The 20,650-nt window shown below is 36.4% G+C and overlaps 1 protein-coding gene across 6 annotated transcripts in view; it reads right to left on the bottom strand.

The window, feature by feature from the left end:
- Positions 1-20,650, bottom strand: part of SLC25A21 (solute carrier family 25 member 21) — a 470,243-nt gene that overhangs the window by 187,946 nt on the left and 261,647 nt on the right. Inside the window, exon 1 of one of the 6 annotated variants that reach the window (XM_038544548.1) lies at positions 6,867-6,990. The exons of the other annotated variants lie outside the window; for them this stretch is intronic. The gene's annotated coding sequence lies outside the window, so the exon portion shown is untranslated. Of the gene's footprint in view, positions 1-6,866; positions 6,991-20,650 lie in introns of those variants that run through there. 6 annotated transcript variants of the gene reach the window in all.

Consider the following 20,650-nt stretch of genomic DNA (forward strand, 5'->3'; position numbering starts at 1 on the left):
TAGATAACTATATTAGATGATTATAGTTTTCTGGTTACTTAAAATTATTTTCTAACCTCTAGTATGGCCCAAACATTCATTTCATCCAACAGACTTACATTGGTTGTCTTTTTTATGTGTCTAGTATTGAGGAGAGTCTAGTGAGGAGAAGAGACACAAAGAACAAACAATAATGCATGGGAGGAGATGTAATGTTCAGAGTTTATCGGAACAGCAGAGAGAGGACCCTGATCAAGCCTGGAGTTGGGTGAGGTATGGAAAAGGGACTCAGGGACAAAAGAGGACAGAATGAGCATCATTCATGGAGGCATGGAGGAGACACTGCACACAAAGAGAAGGAAAGAAGAAAGAACAAGGTAAACATTGCAGTAGCTGAGGGTTGAAGGCAGGACACACCAAGAGATGAGGTTGTATGTATATATAGAGGTCAGGGTCAGACTCATGCTCAGGCACTTGTAGTTTATCCCATAGGCCATGAGAAGCCAGTGAAAGATATTTAAAAAAAAAAAAAAAAAAAGCTCTTTGGTCTTAGTTGTGATCTTACCTCTTTCATTCATGATTTTATTTATTTTGGTCCTTTCTCTTTTCTTTTTGATAAGTCTGGCTAGAGGTTTTTTATTCTATTAATTCTTTCAAAGAATCACCTTCTAGTTTCATTGATGTGTTCTACTGTTTTTTTTTTAAATTTCTATATCATTGATTTCTGCCCTAATCTTTATTATTTTTCTTCTCCTGTTGAATTTAGGCTTCATTTGCTATTCTTTTCCAGCTCCTTTAGGTATAATGTTAGGTTGTGCATTTGAGACTTTTCTTGTTTCTTGAGAAAGGCCTGTATTGCAATATATTTCCCTCTTAGGATCACTTTTGCTGTATCCCAAAAATTCTGAAGTGTAGTGTTTTCATTTTCATTTGCTTCTGTGTATTTTTAAAATTCTTCTTTAATTTCCTGGTTGACTCATCATTCTTTAGTAGGATGTTCTTTAACCTCCATGTATTTGTGGTCTTTCCAAATTTTTTCTTGTGGTTGACTTCAGGTTTCATTATGGTCTGAAAATATGCATGGAATAATCTCAGTCTTTTTGTACTGGTTGAGATCTGATATGTGACCCAGTATGTGATCTATTGTGGAGAATGTTCCATGTGTGCTCAAGAAGAATGTGTATTGTTACTTTAGGATGAAAGTTATGAATACATGTGAAGTCCATCTGGTCCAGTGTGTCAATTCAAAGCCCTTCTTTCCTTGTTGATCTTCTGCTTAGATGATCTATCCATTGCTGCAAGTGGGATGTTAAGGTTCCCTACTGGGAACTCTGCTGCACTCAGCATCCCATTCTTCTTGTGACCCCTGGGATCCTGAGACCACACTGCCCCACCTGGGATTCCACCACACTTCACCCCCTGAGCATCTTTAAGCCAAAGATGTCCCCAACTGTAGCAGACTTCTAAACGTTTTAATTATACAATCTGATATATCACCCCATATTTAAGTCTCTGCACCTACCTTCCAAAAAGCAGCCACTTTTCTATTTGTAGAAATGCTGCATTTCTTTTTTCAGATTGCTGACTGATTCTACAGGTGTTCAGAAGCATTTACTAACTAGCTGTATTTGAGGGAACAGAGAAATGTAGGGTCTTCCACTCCTCTGACATCTTAACTCCTGATTGTTATTTATGGAGATAACCATAGAAGTAGAATAAGATGAATCATGTTGCCATAGGCTTAGATGTGACCCCCAGAAACTGAGTTGCTAATGTCTTCCATTTACCTGTAAGGCTCTTCTTAATGTGTCTTATCTGTGCCCACCTTTGAAATCCATCAGCCTTTCAGGCACCATTGATGGTGTTTCACACTATGTCCCCAGCACCTAGCACAATACCCTGCATGCATACAGCCCTCAAGAATCATTTGCTAAACAATAAGGTGTTGATTGATTGGTTGCCTTCTCACATTTACATAGCAGCTGAACATCTGGGTATTGTGATTAACAATATTGCAATTCTGTATTCAAGTACTTATTGTATTTTATTTCATATAATTTTTTTACCAATATTTCTTGTCCTTACTTGCTTATTTGCATAATACTCAAACCAATGAAATAAATGCAGAATAAGTAGTTGCCAGTTCAGTTTATCTTGAGAATTAGCTGACACGATGGCATAGCAGTAACCCTAAGAAGCTTTAATTCATTTATTCAACAAATTTTCACGGAGTTTACTGAGTTGCATGACAGCCATTATGCAAAGTGATGGGATGCAAAGGCAGGCGGAGTCTCTGTCCTCATGGAGCTTTTAGGCAAGAAAACAGACAGTTGTAGTGCCACATGTATTAACACAAGTTGAGGGTACTGTGGGAGCACAACAAAGGGCACTCATATCAGTTAGGTTCAGGTTCAGGTACAATAGCAGAAAACCCAAATAGCAGTAGTTTGTTTGTTTGTTTATTTACAAAATTTTGACGTTGTTACCCTTTGCATTTAATTTTTTAAAAGATTTTTATTTATTTATTCATGAGAGACGGAGAGAGGGAGATGCAGAGACAAAGGCAGAAGGAGAAGCAGGCTCCATGCAGGGAGACTGATGTGGGACTTGATCCCGGGTCTCCAGGATCACACTCCTAGGCCAAAGGCAGGCGCTCAACTGCTGAGCCACCTAGGCATCCCCCAAATAGCACTAGTTTAAAAGAAAGAGACATTGTCTCCAACATGAATGCCTGGAGGTAGATAGATCAGATCTCCACAATGTAAGAGACTACTTCTGCCTTGTTGGTGAGTTTTGTGTGCCCTTCATGCCCAAAGTCACCTCACTGTCCAGGACAGCTGTTAACAACTTATCAATTTACATTTTCAGTCCAGACTTCTCTTTCAAAATCAGACATAAATATCCATTTGCCTATTTGGCACCTGTGTTTGGATACCTAAAAGGCATGGCAAAATTCACATGCCTGAAACTGGACTCTGTTCCCTCTTCCCCTCCATTCCTAATCAAACAAAACAAAACAAAACAAAACAAAGCAAAAACCAACCTGTTCAACCTTAGACTCACCCTGGACTCCTCTTTCTCTCAAAAACCCTATTCCTACCTATCTGGAAATCCTTTTGGCTCTCTTTCAAATATATCCAGGCTTCTACCTTCTCTCACTTCTTCTACTGCATCCACTCTGGTCCAAGTCATGATCATCATCTCTCAACTGATTAACTGCAGCACCTCATTAACAGGTCTCCCTCCATCCACCTTTGACATTTTGCATCTGTTTTCACACAGCAGCCTGAGTGATCCTTTTAAAGTGGAAATCATTTCATGCCATTCCTCTGCTTAGCAATGGCTCCCTGTTTCACCCAGAGAAAAGCCATATGCAATCCTTGTCTGCACTCCTTTTCTCAATAATTCTCTTACTACTCTTTTCCTCATTTCACTCTAGCCACACTGGCTTCTTCACTATTTCCCAAACTTGCCAGGACTACTTTAGTTTTTGGCCTTTGTACTACTTATTCCCTTTGCCTGGAATGCTCTTCCCCTAATCTCTCCTTGGCCAACTAGCTTTGCATGGTCAGTTAGTAACTCTGACCACTCTAACATAGAGGCCTGTCCTTCCTTACCCCAGCACCGATGAAACACTTCATGCAGCTTGGTTTTTGTCTTTTTCCATAGGATGTATCAACTTCTAATATAGTACATTATGTACTTATTACATTTACTGTTTTCTGTTTGTCTCTCTCAGTAGAATATAAGCTTTACCAGGGCAGAGATCTTTGCCTTTATTGTCCACTGATAGGAACTAAGTACCCAGAACATGCCTAATACTTAGAAGTTGCTCAATAAATGGGTGTTATTCTATATGTTGGCAAATTGAACACCAATAAAAAATAAATTTATATAAAAAAAGAAGTTGCTCAATAAATATCTGTTGAAAAAAGAAACCAAACCACATAAAAGAATAAACCTGATTCCTTTTTAGTGATATATAGAAAATAAAGTTTTAAGAACTTAGTGTATAGAATAAGAACTCACTCAGACATTCAAGGAATCCATGATACTGTTTAAAATAGGAAGGCTACTGATAGGTTCTTTTTTTTTTTTCTTTTTTTAAAGATTTTATTTATTCATTCATGAGAGACACAGAGAGAGACAGAGAGACATAGACAGAAGCAGGCTCCCTGCAAGGAGCCCAATGCAGGACTTGATACCCGAACCCCGGGATCATGTCCTGAGACAAAGGCAGATGCTCAACTGCTGAGCCACCCCAGTGTGTCCCTACTGATAGGTTCTGAGTCCACATCTATCCTTCTAAGTAGAACTGAATTATTCCAAAGGTAATTTTAGTAACAGTTTGTAAAGCCGAATCTCAACATCTCTGTGAACTGCAATGGAATAGCAGTGCAGACAAAAATTGAGGCTTCAAGTATCCCCAAGATGTCAGTTACAAGTAAAATTTATATTTTCCTTTTATCAATACCAAACTCTTCACATTGAACTATATAGCCCCTTCCTTGGCATTTTTAAATTAAATCTAAGACTTCTCTTTTGTTCTTCCAATTCACCCTAATCTAATCATTACCCTAAATGATTTCGTGTTACATATTTAACTCTTTAACATAGAAAGGAATCTTTTTATTTTTAAAAGAGAACCACAGAGGAATAAATGGTTTCAAATTGTGCAAATTTGAAATTCAAAAATAGAACTGCTACAGACAGAACTGATATTTTTTCATCTACTCTACTAGTCAAGCAAATCATTACAACATCCTATTTGATAGCCTGCCCAGAAAATGTGGTAGCCCTACTGAATTATAAGCAATGTGAGACTCATAAAGGGAAATCAAATATATTATACTTTCCCTAATAACAGTTAAGGCATACTACCTTTGTGGCACAGTAAATTAATATTCTGCACACTGAATTGGCCAAATAGGCAATGTGATTTGGCAAGTTTGAAAGATGTTGTTAAAAGTTATGCTTTTGGGCAAGCCACAGCCCTCCTTGAAAAATGTGAAGTGAATATTTTCATAGAAGTTTACTGTTAGCATGTATTTTTCTAAAGAAGCTAACATTAAGCAGTGGCTGTTAGCATGTATCGAAAGGAAGTACAATAATTTCTTTGGTGCATATCCCTTGTTCGTATAGAGCTTATTATCTAATTGACCTAAGAACTTAGAAAAATATATTTTAGAGGCATAACATATGCATACATTACAGTCTAGAAATCATAGTAGATACAGCATGTACAAAGGAGGAAAAAAAGTTGAGGCAGAGCTGAAGAATAACTGAGTTTTTATCATACACACATGCAGAGAAAGACTCAAAATTATGAAACTAGTGAGAATCTCACTTGTAAAAAAGTTTTTATATTAACTTTTTAAACTCAATTTCAGGGCAGCCCGGGTGGCTCAGCGGTTTAGCGCCACCTTCAGCCCAGGGTGTGATCCTGGAGACCTGGGATTGAGTCCCACATCAGGCTCCCTGCATGGAGCCTGTTTCTCCCTCTACCTGTGTCTCTGCCACTCTCTCTCTCCCTGTGTCTCTCATGAATAAATAAATCTTAAAAAAAAAAATAAACTCAATTTCAGTTCAATGTAACATCTTTATAAATTGGTGTTTTAACTTAAAGGAAATTATTCTTTTCTTTTCCCTTTTTGTTATATTGAAATCTATATTAGACTCCAAGCAAGCTCCAAGTGCACTCGGGTAAGTGGACCAGTTTTCAGATATTTTGGTCTTTTATGGAAAGCTAAGTGTTATATATGGTCCTTAGCACAATTGGTAATGCAAAGAGAAACACCAGGGAAAAATAAGCTGTGGATTAAGTTGGCAAAGGGGAAGATACTTTCAGAAGTGTATTAAATGCCTTTAAGGAGAAGGAAATGTGAATAAAAGAGAGGGAAATAGAGTTCTCGCTTGTTTTACAGATTATACGTGAGTGAATATATATATGTGTATGTATATACATATATTTATTTTCAGAGGAAGTTTGCGTTGCATTGCATTTTGTTTATCTAAAGTTAAAAAAAATTCAAGCTGACTAACATTTCAGCATTAGAAGTGTATGAAAATGTAGAAGGGCTGTTGAAAGAGAGGTTAGGACTCTGGCATGGGGGAAGGACAGCCTGCCTAGTTACACTCCACAGAACACCTGCCCAATTCTGGTGATTCTGTTTTCTTCCTGCTTCTCAATCAACTAGAAGGACAAAAATATTCTGCTCTGCCTCAGGATTTCTTCTTTCTTACCCAACCTCTACAGTATTGGTTTTCCTTCTTCTTTCATTGAATTACCTGGAAAGGAGCTCTCTATTTGTCACCAGTGTCAGGAACAGAATTCAATCCTTCCCTGTTTACCCCCACCCCCACTCCCACTCCAGTCACATACTGAAGCTGGCTCTTATAGGCCAGAGAGCATGCTTCCCTTCCCAACTTTACATTCAGTGGCATCATATCAGTAGTTTAAAATTGGCCATGCTGGGAGTATTTACACTAAGAGAAATGGCAAAGCCTACAAATTAGTTTTCATTTTTTTGTTTTCCAGAGAGTCGTTATTAAACATTTGCCATAACAACACTGCCCAAATTGAACCACAGATTCTTTTTTGTTTGTTTGTTTGTTTGTTTGTTTGTTTGTTTTGAACCACAGATTCTGATATCTAAACTATTAGGTTCAAATAGTTTTTGATGTACCATATATAGAAAGGCTTTAATTCCCAGTAGTTCTGTTTGTCACAGATTTCCAAAGGTGACATAAATGTAATCTTTGGCTTATATTCTCTGTTCACCACAATTTAATAAGAATAATTATGTTCCTGCATTTGAATTTTAAAGAAATTCTTAAGTATTGCTATCCAAGAAAAATCAACCAACCCACCAAACTACCAACCACACCTATGATTTTATGCTTTCATGCAGATGTCTCATGCTTCACACAGAGATGTAGTAATGAGAGCAAGTCTTCCATTTCTCAAGAAAACAGCTTCCTTCCTCTGCCCTCTTCCAAGAGTATGAGCACCTTAAAAAGAGAAGAGGAAATGTGGCTACAAAGCCAGTTTCACCCTTGGTCATTGGATACAAGTCTAGAAATAGGAAGAAAAGCTCAGACAAATACACAGCATCTTGCTAAGAGAGGAATTCGGATTTTTAGTTCACAAGTAGCTAGTTCTTTCTTATCTATAAGTCACAAACACCAATTACCATCAAAGAAAGAGCAGGATGAAGTTACAATGTTTTTCTCCTTGTTCTAATTAGTGTTAGTTCTTGCAATCATATTATTCATCTTGACAGAGTAAAAGACTTATGACTTAAAATATTTGCTACCATTGGTTTAATTAACATACAGCCAAGTTTCCTGCATTTAATAACTCACACTGCCTTAAAAACTTGCCTTTAGGTGTTATTTCTTAACTGTATATTTGCTGAATGATCTAGTAGTACCATAGCTACACAAATTCTTATTTTTAAACTCTTACTTCATACCAGCCTCTGTGCCATGCTCCCATGAACTCCAGATTACTGAGTCAGCTTCCTGAATTTACATTTTAGGTGAATTCCATATACCACATTCTTTATCAAGGTTTGGCTTGTGAGGAAAAAAAAAAAGAAGAAGAAAGTTGACTCAGTTTCAGAATTCCTTGGGACGCCTGGGTGGCTCAGTCACTTGTGTCTGTCTTTGGCTCAGGTCATGATCTTGGGGTCCTGGGATTGAGCCTTGCATCAGTCTCCCTGCTCAGCTGGGAGTCTGCTTTTCCCTCTCCCTTTGCCCCTACCCCTTGCTTTTGCACACACACACTCTCTCTCAAATAAAATAAATAAAATCTTTAAGAAAATACCTCCTCTTTCAGCTATGTGGCATTTATACAGTTTTATCACACAGAATTTCTACTAAATACAAATTCAACTAATCTTTGTTTCCACATGAAAAACTTGCAAAAAGTTAAACTGATTATACTTCATATAAAATTAAGTACCAATAAAAAACAATATTTGGATACTAATGTGTAAGACATTACATAAACACAAAGGCAAATAGATTTCATATAACAAATATATAGTTGTAACAGCACTGGATATATTACTAGTCATAGAAACGTTATCTAAATAATAATTAATGTTTGATTTTGGTTACCATTCTTAAACCACTAACTCACTAGAAATAATATTTACCTACTTGGCATCCATCCCAATGAGCACTATGAGATATCTCTTTGCTACTGTACATTAAATATATGGAACAGGTACACATCTAGGAGGGTTTTTATTCACAAAATATTTTTTTGAGTTCCTATTATACATAGTTTTTCCAGCATAGTTCTAGTTGCTAGTTCTCTTCTGCTTGCTTCCATTTTTTCAGAATAAAAAGCAAGGTCGTCAACTGAGAGTGAGAATAAGGAAGGGACATTGAAAGACTAGATAAAAGATGTTTAGTAGTCATCTAGGGGAATGAAGGAAAGGATGGACCAAGCAAACGTATTATCATTACTGGGTAGCATTGAGGTCCACTTGAGGCCAACAGTTGTGAATATAAAGTGTCTTTTTTGTAGCCACATTCAGCTGTGTGGGTGCAGGAAGAGAAAGATTTAACCAAGATGAAGTTTTGCCAAATGAATATGAAGTGAGAAAGGGCAAGGGAAAGAATGTGTGCCAAGAAGTGATTGTAATGGTTAGCCATGGGATTTAAGCTAGGAAGGAGGGAAGTGACAACATCATGGGGATGAGGATATGGTAGTAAGAGCAGTGCCCTGTTGGTCTTGTTGGAATCAGGATACTAGAAGAGAAAGTTGGAAAGATAAACAATAGAGTTAATATTAAGATATCTACTAAATCCCATTCTTAAGCCCAACTAAAGTTTGTTTTTTTCCTTGTATTCCCAGTGTCTAGCATAAAATATGATACATCATCTATATATTGAATAAAAATGGTGAATGAACAAAACTTTGATCCCATAATTGAGTAATATCAAGTATGTGAAGAACAGCTACACATGGATAGCACATTCTCCATTCCTTCAACTATATTCAGTAGATATTCTCTTTGTTTTGATTTGATATTCAAGGTTCCTTTGAGATTATGATTTGACAAATATTAAATGAAGATCTGACAATCACCAGAACATGTGCATCTTAGAAAGCTAATACATTTAATGGCCAATGTACAACACATAAAAATGCAAAAAAAAAAAAAATCGAAACACTAAATAAAATAATTATCCAAAAAATACACTCTTCCGGGATGCTTGGGTGGCTCAGTGTTGAGTGTCATGCCTCAGGGCGTGATCCCAGAGTCCCAGGATAGAGTCCTGCATCGGGTTCACTGCATGGAGTCTGCTTTTCCCTCTGCCTATGTCTCTGCCTCTCTCTCTGTGTCTCTCATGAATAAATAAAATCTTTAAAAAAAAAATACACTCTTCCAAAGATGAATTATTTAAGAATAAAAACACAACTACTTTGGAAGATTTTGAATCTATAATATTAAGCTCTCAAACACAGACACATTCATATTAGTATTCTGAGGAAAGCTTAGACAGTAATTAACGGATCACATATTTTAAAAGACTTTGTCATCTTTTCTAGCGAAAGCACTCATACCTAAGATTTGTCCTCATTAGAAGGATCCCTTGGTAGATGGATATTAAAGCCATGAAAATTTACCCTGGAATTCTACGGGTGTCTACAAAGTCTGAAAACATAGATGAATACGCATGATGTTGCCAATGGCATTGCCAATCCATAAAAAGGTAAATTAATATTACCTATTTTTCAGACTTTATACTCTGTTGATGACTTCATAGGAGAAGTGTGATTTCTATATTCACTCAAGGACTAGACTTAACTAATGGATAGTTTTTTTAAGTATAGTTGACACAAAATGTTACATTAGTTTCGGGTGTACAACATGTGATTCAACAAGTTTATACATTATGTTACCTTCATCACAAGTGTAGCTACCATCCGTCTCAGTACATCACTCTTACAATATCATTGGATATATTCTTTATGTTGTGCCTTTTATATCTCTGATTTATTCATTCCATAACTGGAAACCTGTATCTCCCACTCCCTTTCACCTATTTTGCCCAGTGCCCACCCTCTTCCCCTCTAACAGTATCAGTTTGTTCTGATTTTATAGGTCTGACTCATCCAAATCCCAAATCAAGTAGTGCCATCACACAGTTGTTAACTATATTATGAATTCACAAATGGTAACTTTTCTTTCTTTTTTAAAAGAGATTTTATTTATTTATTCATGAGAGACACAGAGAGAGAGAGGTAGAGACATAGGCATAGAGAGAAGAAGCAGGATCCATGTAGGGAGCCCAATGTGGGGCTCGATCCCAAAACTCCAGGATCACGCCCTGGGACGAAGACAGACACTTAACCACTAAGCCATCCAGGCATTCCAATGGTAACTTTTCTGAATTAAATTCCACCTATCACCAAGGAGGAAAGAGAATTCCCCTCTCTCTCAAAAAGAAGAAGAATGACATCAGGAAGTGTGCTGAGACTGGGGCTATGAAGTTTCACTGGGTTCACTAAGCTATCCCTAAGGCTTTTCTTGCTTTAGAATGGATTTTGAAGCACCAGTAGCTGAAAACTGAATTTAAGAAAAGAATGTTAAAACTTGATGTGGAAGGTATGGTTCAAGTTGGACCATAACACAATCATTAAAATGAGCAAAAAGTCTAAAATGCCACTGTCTAGAAAGTGAAACAATATTGTTTCTTTCATTGCAGAGTTTAATTTATTCATTTTTTGTTTCACAAACCTTGAAAGACACTCCTAAAAGGAGCTGTTGGTGTTTTAAGATGGTGTTTCCCAGAATGAACACATATTCCATGTTTTCTATTTTACCTTACCACTGAAAAGCTAGAGGAATTTGTGGAAGAGAAACAATGCTTTCTTATTCGTGTAGGAAGTCAATTCCAACAAAAATAATTTGTCAGGGCTCCTTTGGTTGTTTGAGACAAAATTCAATACAAATCAGTTTAAACACAAAAGGGGCATTTTTTGGCTCATAATTGAAAAGATGGAAATGGCAGGGATGCTTGGCTTCAAGACTTTATCTCCCTTTCTCTCATCTGCTTGTCTCTGCTTGTCTTGATTCACTCTTGCTACAGAGATTTCCTAACACAGAGAGGTGTACTGCCTGAGAGAGCCCCCCCTTTCCTAACCAGTAATATTTAAGATGCAAGAGGCAAGCAGAACTCTTCTCTGCTGGCAACAACAGAAAAATCCCCGGTAGGGCTTTGATTGGCCTCATTTTGATCACCTGTGAATCCCTGGGCCCATCACTGTGGGCAGGAGGTCATAGACATTTGACTGATCGGGCTTTAGTCACATGTGTATCCTTGGATGAAGGGCTATAGAAAAGAGAATTTTAGAGTTTTAAATATTTCTGTAACACATTTTTCTTTGTAATTTGAAAAATAAGACTGGGTTTGAAATAATTAAACAATACTCTTGCTGCTTCCTTCTCTTAATAACTAAGTTTTAATCCTAATTAACTGGCTCCTTTTCTATACTGCTAACCATCCAATGACAATGGTACTGGGACTAATTAATTGCACTTCATCTCAAAAAATACTCTCCTACTAGGAGCTCTAGTTTATAGTTTGGTTATTCTATATTCCTGTGAGATTAGCAAACTTGGAAAGGAAATGAAATGGCTCAAGTTTTAAATATACATATACTGCATGAGATGTTATGTTAACTTGTGGATAAGGCCCTGGCTCACCTAAACTTGTCATTTATAAAATATTTATTGTATCAGGAAAGGTGTGCAGAAATAGGGAAGACATAATCCCTGCTTGAAAGATTTACATAATAACTCTGGAAGCCATTGCAATAGGGCATCATGATTATTAAACCTGTAAACTGTTTCCTGGAGGGGCAAACAGAGGTAACTGGCTGCATGTTACAATCCACAGTTCAGTTTGGCATAGCATCTTGCACAAAAGTGTATCCCAAACCACTTTACAGAAGTGAAATTTCCATTCTCAAGCCAATATATGCTATATATTACAGAACAGCTGTGTGCAAACATTGCCTCATGGGGGGAAAAAAGGCTCAAGGCATTAGGTCATGAGATAAAAATCCAAAGGACTTAGGAGGCATGGACCAGTAGGGCAGAAAGGAGGGAGAAGAGGAAACAATGAGAGGAAAGGAAACATGTTAATTTGCAAGATTTAGAAATGAATCTGTGATAAGCTTAAGACACATCACACACTTTTTCCCAGGAAAAAAAAGAGAGTAAGACAATCTTTTACATGATCCAAAGGAGTAAGAGCAGAAGTTAAAAAAAATTATGAAGTGAAAGCTGACAAAACTTTCATAGTAGTGGTATAATTACATAGGATCAGTAATTTCAACTAATATGGGATAAAGGCAATATAATTATATATTTTGAGGTTACCTGAATTATGGTAAACTATTACCTGATAATGTTAGATGACAGCTAATTTCATAAACATAAACACTATACATGAATTGTGCATTTTAAAGCAAATAGAATTTTATAAAATATACTTAATACTGAGACAAACCAATTAGACTACAGTCTTTCAGAATCTTATCTGGCTTTAAGAAACCATAAAATGTCAATTTTTATTTTATTTTTGAGTCCTAGAAGTAGCTGCTAGTAGGGAGTTGTATTTAACAAGTGATGACAGAGAGTTTTCTGTACTTAAACTGGATTCCTAAGTAAAATTCCGTTTCTAAACTAAAAAAAGATTTTATGTAGAAATGACTCTAAAGAGTTTTTTTTTCTATTTATATTTACTATCATTCAAATAACATTGAAATATTTTTTAAAATTCAAAATCTCCATTTTGGATGCTCACTTGAAGCTGAAGTTTCAAGTATCATCCAAATAACTAATTAGCCTTCCATACACTGTGTGTATAAATAACATTATTCTCGTTCCATGAACTCCATGATTATCCATTTAACAACAGGTTTACATAACTCATTACAAGTTATACACTTCTGTTAAGGGGATATATTCTTGAGTACTGGAGTTTTCCACATAAAAGTATGATTAACTCTGTATCTTGTGGAAGCTGCTCATGTTTGGCATCTGCTCATTTTAATTTGGCAGGTAATACATTTTACATGACGCATATAACACTATGCATGAAAAGTGAAGAAATCAAATCCATAATGTATTATTTCCCAAAATATCTGGAAATATTGTATACTCAGTTGGGTTGTAGATAAATCTGGCATGTCTGGCCTGTAAAGGACATGGAAGATTACACAGATTATCACTGATTTTGGCAGGGTAATAAGTTTGGTAATGGCTGATACATATAAAGATTTCCATTAAACTGGGTATGATTAGGTTTTCCTTTACCTTCTTAGATACATGGTATTTTTTTTTAAGCCATGCTACCTGGTAAAAAAAAACCATTGTGTCTTAGAAGGAAAATCAATTGAATTTTTGGGAATTTTTGTACTATTATAGATCTTTTTTAAAAAATATCTTAAGAACAATGATAGACTAAAGGATCCTCCTCTGGATGTCCATCTCTCCCATATGCTCACCTCAGAACCAAAAGCAGAATAACAGAGTGGTTAACAGTGTTGGATGCAAAGTCAGAATGATAATCTGCATTTAGCAATTTCCTTATCTGTGTGATGGAGGTAAAAACTGTACTGATTTCAGCACTTAACATGGTGCCTGACGTATTATAAGCTTGGGATAAACAGTGGCTACTCTTCTTGCTGCTATTACTATTTGTAACACAGAGGTTTCTCAGATAACCCTGAGAAGTTTTCCAGAGGCTGTTGGGATGAGGGTTCCAGCTGCCCTCCTGAGATCATCCTCCCCAGTTCCAGCCTCATCTCAGAGTCCAGCCAGCCATCCTAGTGGTTGTGGTACAGGTGGGATAGCAGATGACTCTTCAGCCTGAGAAGACTATACTCTGATGGCTGCTGTCTCAACCATTCCTTTCTCTAAGGAGGGGAAGCATCATGTAGTAGAAACACACACACACACACACACACACACACATGCACTCACACTTCTCTGGAAATCTCAGTTTGAGTTCTGTGTCAAGTTACACAGATTTACTTATTCCAGGGGTTCTTAACTTGTGGTTGGACTTTGGAAAGAGGAAGGTGTCTACGAATTCCTAGAAATTATAACCTAAATCTTTTTCTTTTTTAGTGTTCATTTTTATGGCAAGAGAAATACATGACTTTCAACAATTTCTTCAAAGATTCCATGTTCATAAAATCATCAGGAACCACACTCTCCAAGATACAATTTCTTTCCCTATAAAGCAAGAATCAAAATAATGGTCCTACTGGCCCTAAAGGATTGTTCTGAGGACCCATTTAAATAGAGTGTGAAAGATTGTTAAGTCCTCTCTGTTGAAGCATTTGCTATTCCTAACCTTGCTGCCATTATTTTTTTTTATCAGTTTGTGTGAACAGTTCTGATTACACAGTGTCATCCACAAGGAACTCAAAATCTTGTATCTACTTTTAGAAAACCATGTCATAGCTTGCCCAAGCAGTAAGCATTGAAAAGAAGATTTTGAGGCACTATCTCCAGAAAATAGTCTACAGATGTGTTTTGTTCAGTTCACATAGTGTTTTTTCAAAAATGAATTGGTTGTCAACATTTAGAAATCAGGAGATTTCACATAAAAAAATAGATTTTAGGTTACTTTAAAAACTGAAATATCTGGCATCCCTAAACCACTTTTCTGGAAGACAACAGCAAGCTGCAGCTGAGCACAGGTGCATGTGCCCCTTGCACCCCATAAGTGAATCTGGCCCTTCTGCTTCCCTCTTTTGGTCACATGAGTATCCTTAACCTGTAGATGTGAATTCTAAATCTTAACTGAGTATAATCAGTCTGCTTTAAAGATATATCAAATTAAGGTGTCACTTCCCCTTCTTTTTCTTCTTAGACGCTTCTTTCAAACTTCAAATATAGAATATTTAGAATACACTTTTAGGCAATGAAAGAGAAAGTATCTATATTTTCCACAGACATTGCTCTTTCTATTTAAGCAAATTTTTACCTTTTGAAAGAACATCCTCCAACAGGAATATTGAAGGACAAGACCCATGGGATGATAACAAGATCCAAGAAAGAGGCAAGTGATGTGATTAGGGAAGACCCATAAGTTTAGCCAATAGAAAGTCATGACCCTAATTTGAGCTTGCACAAATCAAAAAGAATGAAGAAATAAATGGACTGCCAACATATCATTTGGGAGAACTTGAAATGAATCAGCAACTCAAAGAGCCTCTTAATTTTGACCTGAGCAAAAATGTCAGTTTTAAGGATAAGAAAATTGTGAAATATAGGAAGATGTTTGTTTCCCTTAAATTTAATAGGTTACAAGATATTTCATAAGGCTGACTTTTCTCTGGAACTTACAAGGAGGAAGAGCCATTATGAAAATTAAAAATGCATGGTAACTTGACAGATAAATGGATAAAGAAGATGTGGAATATATACACAATGGACTATTACTCAGCCATCAAAAGGAATAAAATCTTGCCATTTACAATGACATGTAAAGAACTACAGGGTATTATGCTAAGTGAAATAAGTCAGTCTGAGAAAGACAAGTATCATATGCTTTTACTCATATGTGGAATTTAAGACAAAACAGGTGAACATAAAGGAAGGGAGGGAAAAATAAAATAAGATGAAAACAGAGGTGGAGGCAAACCATAAGAAACTCTTAACTGTAGGAAACAAACTGAGAGTTGCTAGAGGGGAGGTGGGTGGGAGGATGGGGTAACTGGATGATGGGGGTGAAGGAGGACACATGATGTAATGAGCAATGGGTGTTACATGCAGTTGATGAATCACTAAATTCTACCCCTGAAATTAGTAGTGCAGTATGTTACTTAAATAGAATTTAAATAAAAAAAATTTTAAAAATGCATGGTGAAAAACGAAGGATTGCGAAATCCTTGATGTTCTCCTTTTTGAATAAAATATTCTTTTTTGTTATTACGGGCCCCCAAATAATGAATAGGCTGCTATGGATTACAATAAAAAAGAAAAAAAAATGTTACCAGGAAACCCAGCTAGATACAATTATAATGGACTGCCTTTCAAAACAGTTCTTAAACTCTGGTCCAATATTATTTGCTCTAAGGAATGGTCTATTTTTTTTTTAAAACAATGTTGATACTGACAGTAGAATTTTGATTTAAAGAACTCTATATCAATTACATAGACTTGTGAAAGATTTCAAGATTTATACAGTCATTACCAAACTAAACTCTATGCTGCATCATGTACTATCGTAAATGTTTCAGCAAAAGTGATGTGGTGTAACGGGGCTATCCATTTGAGTACTATGGCCTCTAGGAAGTTTTTCTAAACCTAATTGCAGGGGCCATTTGGGTTAGAGCAAGGTTGCACTGTAAATCTGCCATTCTTAGAGGGCCAACTTTCTCGATACATATTGAACCAATAATCTTGCTATGAAACTGTGTAAGCTAGATTCTGTGCCACAATAGTAAAATGCTCCTCAATAAACTTGTTTTCACAAAAAGTTTGCCCACTCATGCGTCCCAAAGCTGTTGTAATCTTCATTGTCGAGGCTGATCTAACAGCAGGGACATTATTCTATTTCTTGACACGTTTAAAGTTCTCTAATGAATAAAGCTAAGAGCTTATGGCTGCTTCAACTGTCACTTGATTACCCCAAAGGGATTTTCCTTTCTTTTTCTTTTTTTTCTTTTTTGTCTTTAAAATCGGCCTCCTAGTTTGTTTTTAACTACCTTGTGCACAGAGGTCTGAAGGGGAAAGCAGATCAAAGATCAGCTCACAACATAAAAAGCAGCTGTAGTTAATTAAAGGCAAATGAAGGACATCTGACCAAATTCTTTACGAGCCACCTTGTCACACATTCAACAGTCTATAATCTCTGTGACCTTGTCCCTTGGTCCTGAACTGTCGCTAAACCTGAGAAATGGATATGTCTTGAATTATATATGAATTTTTTAAAAATGGGAGGAAGAGTGTGACTTAGGCAAGAGTAAGTGAGGTGGTTCAGGGTGTGACTTAGGCAAGAGTAAGTGAGGTAGAAGAAGAAGACACAAAAGTGGAGATACCTGGGACAGGTAGAAGTCACCTGGGAATTCCACTATCAAGCACGGAGTCTTTTCCCACAGTGAAAATAAAGTGGTTTGTTATAAAGAGGTGGAGGTAGATCATAATCAGATTATGAAAGGTAGCATTTGAGAGGTGAAATGCAATATCTATTCTATGATTTGAGAGAAAATGATCATGTAATGTCCTCTATTTGACTTCTTTAAAATTTGTAATTGTTCTATTTTTAAAATGTTATTAAAATCTAAATAATTCAAGTAAAACAGTTAATAAGTTTTTCTAATTTTGGAGGCAATATGTGTCTATTCTAAATACTTGAAAAGTCCTAGAGACATCTAAGAGAAAAAAAAAACTCCCCCAAAACCCAGCCTCTGAGAGAATCTGTTAAGATTTATATTTAAATCAAAAGAAAAAAAATTTGAGTACACATTTCAGTGTGTACAAACATTAAAAAGGTATTGCCATGGTTTAAAACATTTTTGAACTGTATGGGATTTCCTTGAACCTGTGGTATATAATATTTAAAAACCAAAAGTTGTAATTTTGAAGACAGATTCAGTTTCTGGAAAGAACTGAGCACCAAGTGGAACCAAGAATGGTGAATACAGAGGCTGACAGCAAAAGAAATACTGCCACATAGAATGAAATTAATTATTTTATATAAGACAAATTATTTCTGAAGAGAATTCCAAGAATGGGTATCCAAAAAATATTTCAATTAAGGCAGTGCCCTGAAATAAGCTACTAGTTAAAAAGGCAATATTCAATTGAGTGAATAAATTGTGATTTATTCTTCATTTTAAAAAGTACTAGTAACTTTATATTCAACTTCAGAGGAGAGACATATAAGAAAACTTTGCAGTCTAATATGGATTTGATTTGTTATTGAAGGATAGACAAGATATGACTGGGAGAGTGAATTTCAGGGAAGCAGAATGATATGTAAAAAATGACAGTGGGGATCCCCAGGTGGCTCAGCAGTTTAGCACCTGCCTTTGGCCCAGGGTGTGAGATCCCGCAGTGCTGGGACTGAGTCCCACATCAGGCTCCCTGCATGGAGCCTGCTTCTCCCTCTGCCTGTGTCTCTGCCTCTCTCTCTCTTTCTCTCTGTGTCTCTCATGAATAAATAAATAAAATCTTTAAAATAAATAAATAAATAAAAATAAAAAGTGATGATGAGGCATAGAAAACTTCTGGGGCAGTGAAAATATTCCTTGTGATACTATAATGATGGATACATGTCATTATACATTTGTTATAACTCATAGAATGTACATCACTGAGAGTGAACCCTAATATACACTATGGACTTTGGGTGATAATGATGCATCAATGTTAGTTCATCAGTTGAATAAATGCACTGCTCTGGTAGGTGATGTTGATAATAGGAGGTATTGTGTGTGTGTGTGTGTGTGTGTGTGTGTGTGTGTAGGAGTGGAAGGTATAAGGGAACTTTTTGTACCTTTTCCCCATTTATACTCTAAAAAATAGAGTCAATCAAATGATGATAGGGAAGCACAATGCATTGATGGGAGGAAAGAAGGATTAGAAAGCATTCCAGAAAAAGAATAAAAAAGGGTATGAATGAGAGAAGGTAAAGTTGTAGGAAATGAAAGGATTTCAGCACAGTACTATCCAATAAAACTTTCTGCAATTACGGAAATATTTTATAATCTGTGCTATCCAATATGGTAGCTACTAGCCTCATGTGGCTACTGAGCACATGAAATGTGGCTACTATGACCAAATAAATGATTATTTTGTTTTTATTTACTTTTAATTAAATTAAATCTAAATAGCCATATGTGGATAGCAGAGACAATTCTGGATAGTACAGAATAGAGCTTGGAGTAGGGACACTGTGAGACAGGGATGGAGAATTATATAGGACATAGCTAGATACTGGAGGATCTTCATCTGTGTTAAGGAGCATTAAATTTATCCCACGGAACATGAGAAGCCAATGAAAATATTTAAGAGGGAGAGTGACTAATGTAATAAATTTATTTGCTTTTTGGCATTAGACTTCAATGAAAAGGATTAGGATCAGGATGATGGTTTGCATAGAGGCAGGGGTGCCAGGAAAAAGGCTCTTGGCTAATGCAGGCAACATATGCTATGACCCAAAAGGATAGAAATAGAGGGTTTGAGGGACATTTGGGAAGTGAAGAAAAGATTTAAATGGATGTTAGAAATAAGGGAGGGGGAGAGATATATAAGACCTCAGGATGATGGATGGTGGTATTATGCACTGAAGAACAGGTCAGAGGAGATAGCAAGTCCAGTTAGGGACGTGGTGAATGTGAGGGACATGGTAAATGAGATGACACACATTTACGAGCTATGCACATGTGGATGGCCCTTGAAGCCATGGGCTGGGATGACACCATCCAGGGTGAATCTTAAAATGAGAAGAGGGACTAGGACACAACCCCAAATACCGATATCCTGACATGATTCTTCTGCTTGTAGATCAGTTTTATATTCATGCCTGCATATTGTAGCAAGCCATATTAATGTGTACTTGTCTTTTAAATAAAAATCCCAAGCTCACAGTCTCAGCACCCCAGGCACCCCATAGTAATCGCTCCCCACCTCACCCCCATTTTTAGGGCACAGTGACATATGAAAAATATTATTTTATATTTCTATTTTTTTCATTGAGGACACAATTTCAGATACAACAGAGTGAACTCTAATGTGAAAAAGAAAAATTACTGGTGACAGAGACTATATTAGATAAGCATGTTTTAAAGGAAGTTAATAAGAACCAAGTCATCAAAAAACCCTCACAAGTGTTTCTCTCTCCTATAAAATGATTATTAAACAAATGTCCAGTGTCCTTACTACATCTGGCAAGCTATCAAATAAACTACTAACAATCACATCACAAAATGAGGGAATATACTGATTTTTAAAAGGGAAGCATAATACAAACTCTTCTAGTTGAATACAAACGATGATGATACCATTCCAGGAAACTGCAGTTTGCTTTCTTAACAGTTTTTATTATGCAAATCAGAGCCTTACTGGAGGGTGCCATTGATCCTATACGAAACTTGTAATCATCCATGGTAAAGGTATAGATACTACTCTGAATTATTTAGGTGTATCAGACTGTCCAAATGCTCTTATTTGAGAAGTGTAGCTAATAGATGAACTGAGAAATTACTTATTGCACTTTAAATAATCATAAAAACTAGCAGGCAATGCAAGTGTAAGTGTAGGGACCACAGGGTCATTCTTATTTCCAAATCCAATAGATACTTCCTCATAAATAGATTATAATAGACCCTGTATTGGGTCATTCTTTCATTTAACAGCCTCTTATTAAGCATTTACCAAGTATCAAAATAGAGTTTTCAGTTTCCTGCTGAGCAGTTTGGACCTTACAGGTATGAAAAAGAAGGTCTCAAAGTGTTGGGAGATGAGATGGTGGGGTGGTGACAGGATCTCATACATGTTTTCAGAGAGAGAATAGAGAGAATACTGGCAGCAGAATTACAATGCAGAGAGACCAAATTCATGAGCCCAGTTAGAAGACTTTTCCAGTAATGCAGAGGAGAACAGATTAGTGAATGAAACTG

This window comes from Canis lupus, chromosome 8, assembly GCF_011100685.1.
Source record: "Canis lupus familiaris isolate Mischka breed German Shepherd chromosome 8, alternate assembly UU_Cfam_GSD_1.0, whole genome shotgun sequence".
Classification (NCBI taxonomy): Eukaryota; Metazoa; Chordata; class Mammalia; order Carnivora; family Canidae; genus Canis; species Canis lupus.